This window comes from Dermacentor albipictus, chromosome 2, assembly GCF_038994185.2.
Source record: "Dermacentor albipictus isolate Rhodes 1998 colony chromosome 2, USDA_Dalb.pri_finalv2, whole genome shotgun sequence".
NCBI classification, from domain to species: Eukaryota; Metazoa; Arthropoda; class Arachnida; order Ixodida; family Ixodidae; genus Dermacentor; species Dermacentor albipictus.
The window spans coordinates 74,787,390-74,794,624 of record NC_091822.1 but is presented as its reverse complement, the minus strand read 5'-3'; the positions used below and the strand labels follow the sequence as shown (position 1 = coordinate 74,794,624).

The following is a 7,235-nucleotide window of genomic DNA, read 5'->3' as shown; positions in this document are numbered from 1 at the left end:
CAGCCCTCCTGTTGTGCGTGTGTGTGTACGTGTGTGTGATGGGGGCACGAGTGGATTCGAGTTCTTTGCTCGCAGTGTGTGTGGTCTGGCAGGGCGGCTCTGCAAGGTTTTTGCCAGATGCTCGTCTTGGCATCGGGAAAGGCAGGCGTTTCCCTGGCCACACTTGCTGAGGCATCTAAACGCACAACACCCAGTGGAAATCGAGGATGGAGTTAGCCACGGCGACCACCGCGCCTCCTCCCTTTCCTTGCACCCTAAGCAACCGGCACGGCAGCGGAAGCACTCGCTGCCTGAAATGTGCCGGGAGCTTTGTTTCTTGGGTGGCAGTCCTTACTCCGTAATCATCCAGAAGAGTTGGCTGGATCTTTAGTCTTGCCAACAGTCTGGAAATTGATGACCAAGCAGTCTGTCAACTTTGGTGCTCTTCCCCCGCATCGTGCCTCTGAAAGTGGGCATTGCAGCATTTGCCAGCACTCTTTTTGGGTACTGGATATCGTGAGCGTACCGCGTATTTGTGCGACAGCCCATCCATTGACATCGTGCTATAGGTGCCCGATGGGGCAAAAAGAACTCCCTGCCACTTTCAGTGTACCTTGACAGCCACTATTGTTATTTGTGGACAGGAATTGCACATCATGCTGTATTGGCCTGACATGGACATGGAGTGTGTGCGAGGTGATATCACGAGGCCATAATGGAACAGATTTCCTCAACACATCTAGTGCATGCAGATGGCAGCCCTGCTAGACCTTGCTTCTACACTAGGTACAAGGCAATTATTGGTTGAGGCAAAAACCTTTAGCCATAGGAGGCCTAGCCATGATCCTGTTGTCCAGGGCTTCTGCAGCATTCACCGCTTGGTCAAGTTTTTCACTGTATGTAGAATGTCATAGTACCTGTGAAAAGTTTCACCAGCGTTCACTTTTCACTAGGGTTGTTTTATGCCTTTGGGGAAAAGTTTGGGCTCTTCCTTGATTTTGTATAGCCTGGCATCTGTGTCCGGATGTCGCACTGGCAGCTTCAGCACTGGTAGTGAAACCCTTAGGGAAGACGAACATTTGCCAGAATCGTGCAAGGGAAGTCCACTTTGTGAAAGCCCATTGGTGAAATCACCATTGTTGCATAAAACGAAGTTGCTTCATGCCTAACGGGGTGGAAAAAATGAACCAGTTTCACCACATTCAGAGCACATACTGTCATTGTGGCTTGGGTTCAAGGCAGCGTGAGCGGTATGCCCAGGAGAATATCACTGGCTTTTCCCCCTGAAGTTTAAGGGGAGATGGAACCCCAAATACCTTTTTTTTAAGCAGGACCAATCCTATGAAGAACATGTCCTGCGAGTGATGTTTGTAGTTGCATCACAAGTGAGTCAAAAATAGCGCATCTGATGCACGCCCGCTCGTGAAAGCCTTCTAAAAAGATTGCTTTTGTTGCAATTTTCACTTTAACTAAAGTAATGCAAGCAACGAAGGCGAAGGCAAGTGCCAGAAAAGGTCTGGTAAACAAATCTGATGCAGATGATGCTGCAGACTATGCCCAGGTGTATACTAGGATGGTCGAAAAGTCGAAACTTCAAACAGGATTTCTGAAAACACCATTTTGACTTGTGTAAAGAACATTTTCTCTGCAATGAATGAATGTTTTTCGTTGAAATTTTAATCGGTAATTCTTCAGGGGTCTTTGCAGAGGCTGAACTCAAGACATAATTTTTCACTGAAAACTTTTTTTGTTTACCAATTTCTCAATCCAAAAATGCCTTGTTAGAATGCAAAATTTAAAAAAAATTCTATTTGAGGAATGTAATTGTAGAATTTATTTCTTCTAGTCCAACAAAGAAGCCCGTGTCGTAAAGAAGACTTGAAAGCACTTTCATTGCTCTAGAAGGAATTTTAAATGTTCCTTCACCAAAGTAACAAATTTATGTCATTTATGTTTTCATAAATGACACTACTCAACCTTTATGGTAGAATTTTCATATGGAAGAAGCGGAAACACATTGGTATAGCTGAGCAAATTTTGAACTGTTCGTTGCCAGTGGAAGTTGAGACATTCGCCAAAAGCATTAAAGTAGTCTGGGTACCATCCCCCCTTAACGGGAAGTTTCAGGCACATCTTTTCAACCCCATTCCTATAGAGCTTTCTTAATTTTCACCTTTCCTTCTGATCTAATTTGTCACAGTACAATTGCATTTTATGGTAGTTGACGTTCAGTCCACCAAGGACTGCTACTGTATCACTACTTGCATGTTTTGTAGGAAGTGGTGGCATAGGGAAGCTCGTGAAATCAGTCTGTTGCCCGCATCCTTTTTGGTGTTGGTATAAATGAGATGCACGGGCTGTGAGGCACAGCTGACCTGGTTCTGTGGCGCCGTCTTCAGGTTCCTGCTGTCGCTAAAGATGGAACGGTGCAGGTAATGGGATGAGGGCGTGAGATGGGGTCTCGTAGTCTGCACTGTTCCGTACATTTAATACAACCAGCCATAGCCCAATTTCGGGATAATCCGCAAGGTTCGTCTGCTTCATGACCAACCCGCAGTGACACGTCTAGTTTTATGCTCATTTGAACTTCCTTTGTCAACTTTGCACGGAAGAAAACAGGGAAATGCACAAACTAAATGGTGCTCGCGCCCCCTCTCACGCATTCTCTCTTTAAGAAATGCCCCTAGTCCTCGGGTTTAGATATTGCAACTTGGCAAGTGCAGTGTATGGATTACACCGTGATGATTGCGTCTGAAACTTATGCTGATTATGCCTCAAAAACAGCAGAAAAATCAAACAAACATCCGCAAGCATTTGGAGAAGCTACTCGCTCCGCAGGAGAGATGTGCACGGCGGTTCTGTGCATAGCACCTGCAGCAGTCCGAGTTTGAGGTTTTTTGTAAGGCAAAGGATGTGCACAGTAGCCCCAAGAAATGCAGTGCATAGAAAGAGAAAAAAAAATAAGGGACGTGAGGTTCGTTCCATAAAAAAAAAAGATGCGCCCTCACGTGAGGGCACAGCGGGAATAAAGGCAATTAAGGTGAAGTGTAACGCATGTAGAGGACAAGCTAAACTGGGTGGAACATACAAAAATGGGGGAAAGTATTGGCAGAGAAAATCTGAGGTTCCAATGCGGGCAGAAATAGAGAATGCATTGTTTTATTTATTCTCTAAACAGCATTAAGAATATAGAACCACACTAGGAATTTATATGAAGCAAGCAAAAAGTTACACATAGGGAAATAAAGTGATCGTATGTGAAGGCATGAGGGCACGGCACATTGAAGCTCTAGAAAAGCACAGGTGAACAAGATGTGGAGTCTATGGACAAGGTTCCGGAAAATGCTGACTGGAATAGGGATGGTCCGTTGTTTGTTCGATTGATGATTATGTAGGTATTTATCATTTTAGCCTGTAATCGATTAATCGTTTTCGATGCAGGGTTTTGTCATCGATTACTTGATTAATCGAAATTTTTGCCGAGCACTTTTAAAAAGTTTGATGCACGGTTATCTACTTTTGTAGGCCCTTATTTTAATGTTTGAGAGGTGGAACTAAGTTTGAAACAAGTTTATAAATGTTTGATAAAGGATAAGGTCAAAATATAGTTGGCGCTAGTGGATTTTGAAAAGATCAACAATATATGATAAAATGAAACTTGGTGCAAAATTGAATAAGATTCGTGGCACTAGTGAATCCCTGTACAGTACAGTTAAACAAAAAATAAGAAAAATGGCAAATGTGCAAGGGGAAGTCCAACTGAAATATTCAAGAAATTGCTATTTGCGCAGGGGAAAAGAAGATTACCGGTTTAAGATTTTAAACCATATGCTCTTTTCTGTAGAGCCAAGGAGTCTAAATTGGCTGGAACGATCGGGTCAAACCGACACCTTATTTGATGGCCACACAGCCAGCATACGAGAATGGATGGACGCTATAGGTTTGCTGGAATTTGCATGAATTCCACCGCTATGTCAAATATATGCTCCAAATCGGCACACATGCCGTGCCACGCCTTTAGTGGACTGGGAGTGGCACGATGAATGACTAGGTTGCTATAGTATCCTTTGAGCTGCAAGGGCATTTCAAGCCTCGGGCTTCGAGCGGAGTGGTTGGCAAGTGGCGGAAGAGAGGGAGGTAAGCGCTCGGCCCGACATCGCTCGGGAAAACAGTCGACAGTTGCTCTACCACAACCACACAGTCGCGGCTTGTGCGCCGCCATTCCAGCACATGCAACCCCTGCCAAACTTACAAAAATGATTAATCGAACACATCTAATCGATTAAACGAAAGGTGGAGATCGATGAAGATTGTCTTGCAGGATACATTTAATCCACTAATCATTCATCGATATTACCAACCCTAGACTGGAACAGGGATTTAGGCACCCCAGACTAGAAAAATACAAAACAGCTTGTGGACAAGTGCACAGCGACAAAAATAGAAATTTATGTAGAAAGGCAACGAAATGCGGACATAAACTAAAGATGCTTTCCGACAGGTATTTGAAAACCGCATAATTACTGAAGAAAACTCTGATAGTTCATGGCATAACAGAATGAATTTGATCTATAAGGCAGAAGAATGTAATTAAGACATTAATGGTAGACACCGTTTGGGATTCTTAAAAGAAGTTATTCCCACTATCAGGAAAAGTGGGTGTGTATGCACTGGCGTAGCAACATGGGGGGCCGGGGTGCCGTGGCCCCCGGGTGCAAAGGGGGAGGGGGGGGGGGAGGTGGATATACGTCTGAAGACACCCGGAAATTGTTGATGTCGTCGACTTCCTCGACTACACCCGGGGTGGGTGACGGAAGACCTATGGGCCCCGGGTGCCAGACGACCTAGCTACGCCACTGTGTGTGTTTCTAACGTCCCTTGGGCCGAACACGAAAGTGGTGCAATTTAAAAGTCTGTGATTGTTGCTGTGTGTAATACATGTCTAAAACTGGGTCGATAACGAACACAAGCAGCGGAAAATTCATGAGCCATTCCACTCTGAAGGTGGATGACCAGCGAAGCTGTGTAGCACACGACACAGGTGACACAGAATTTTAGACAAAGGTACGAACAGATTTACCGCGATTTTTATATACATTGGCGTGGACGACGGGACTGCCGTCCCGAGGAGCCGGATGTAACAGACGCGTGACGTCTTGACGGGACCGCCACCACGAGAGACCGCAGAGAAAGTAGATACGCAAGCGCTTGTGACGCAGACAGAGAAAGGGCAACGCGAACTTGGACGTGGCTGACGCGGGTCGTATCTGTCCTTATCTGATATCTGATCTCTGTCCTTATCTGTCCTTATCTGATACGGATAATTTGGCCCCAAGCACAATTATTTTTGCAAGTTCGTGGAGTGTTTGCAGCCTGCTTCACCTCCACCGCGTGTTGGCCCGGTATCGCACTGTTTCCGGGATCAGCACACGTTTTTTTTGCAGGCGCACAGAAAAAATGCACGAAGCATAGCCATAAACAGCTTCGCTGTAAAACTTGGACCCGCTTCGCCTTTAAGAGTGGAACCCGGTAGAAGTCAAGGATACCTGACCACCCATGCTTCCCGGCAACTGCAGCTTACCGCAATGTTTTCCTGGAAACGCTTGCGGCGAACGCTATGCACGAAGGCGAGCTTTTTGCCTGTTTTTTTTTTTCTCCACGGCTGGCGCCGCGGATGCTCGGAGGCGAGCGCCATCTGGATGGCACTTCAAGGAACCGAGCGGGGCGCTCAGCTGCTACTAAGACAAACCTCAAACGGCAGCTGGAAAAGGTGCTCGTGTTTGAGTTTCCGCGTAGCAGAATTATGTTTTCTCGTGTATTCAAATTGCAGTCCGACGCTATCGTGCCTGCAGGCTGTGTGTAAGTCGTGCTTTACGAATTTTCTCACGCATTTTACTTCGAGAAGTTCAATTAGTTCACTAACGTCTATGGGCCACGCGGAGGGCCTAGGTGGTTCGGGATGATTTTTCTCTAACGGACGACGACGCCGACACCGGACTATCAAGACGCGGGGCACTTCACGCTGTCGCGTTAAAGGAGCACTCGTGCTCGAGCGGTCACGCAGCAAGAGTGTCGTGGGCACTGACTCCGCCCTGTCATCGCCCCCTCGCTAATCGGTCAGGAAGGCATTGTCTCAGATCGATGTCACTTAGACGTTGAATCGCCTTCCAACTTGTTAGTCTACATAAAATGAAAAAAAAAAATATGCTTTTGGCAGATGGCACAATTCGTCCTTGAACTGGATTGCTGAACTTTTTTTTGCGCCAACTTCGGTCACTGGGTATGTTCCTCTCTTCAGTTACAAAAAAAAGTTCGTTTCTCGCGCAATCGCTTCTCGGCCTTTTGGCTAAGATCAAAGTGTAGTTTCTCGCGTGCTGGGCAGAATAGAAACTGCGCGTCATTAATCTGTGTTTGTATATATATATATATATATATATATATATATATATATATATATATATATATATATATATATATATATATATATATATATATATATATATATATATATATATATGCGTACAGACGCGTGTACGTCGAGGCGGCGCCGCTCAGCGTGTTCAGAGGGAAAGAGGAGCCCGTGTGCAGTACACGTCACGATTCATGACGAGTTTCGGTGGTGGAAGTACAGTGTGTCGCTTCATTTCTACAATGCTCGTCGCATTAAAGGATTAGTGACACAAACAAATTCGATCTGTTTTTTTTTTCTGCTTTAATAAGTAGCTAGTGACCCAGTAAACACGGCACGAAACCTCATTTCCTTCAGAGCGCGACTGGTAATTATTTGGAGCCTTGTTTCCAGCGGCCAGTCCAATTCGGTTTTGGAGAGCAACGAGATGGCTGGAGAAGGAATGTAAACACAGCTGGACACGTGTTTGCAAAAAAAGAAAAAAAAAGAAAACTTCTGACGTATGCTCTGACGCGCACGCTGGCGCACGAGCTTCGAGTTGCTAGTTCGTCTGCTACGCCTGCACGTACTTCGTGATGTCCTCGTCGTCATCGTCCAGCGGCGACGATTTCCTGCAGGCAGGTGTCACCGCCGTGTATTAGACGTGGCCTATCACTTTCGATTCAACCTAAAAAAGCAGTGGCTCGGATATTTCGGCCGGCGACAGCGAGGACGAACCCCAGAACCCCCGCATCGGCCACGTTCAGTGGAAGTCAAGCTGATAGTGCGGGAAATCTGCGGGCACGTCAGAAATTGCCGCTTAATTGTGCAATTTCAGCGACATGGAGAGCGTCCCGCTACAAGCAAC

At 45.9% G+C, this 7,235-nt stretch overlaps 2 pseudogenes; both read left to right on the top strand.

Moving 5' to 3' along the window:
* Positions 1-5,242: 5,242 nt before the first annotated feature.
* On the top strand, positions 5,243-5,415 carry LOC135913135 (U2 spliceosomal RNA; annotated as a pseudogene).
* An 890-nt stretch (positions 5,416-6,305) lies between these two features.
* Positions 6,306-6,455, top strand: LOC135913134 (U2 spliceosomal RNA; annotated as a pseudogene).
* Positions 6,456-7,235: the final 780 nt, after the last annotated feature.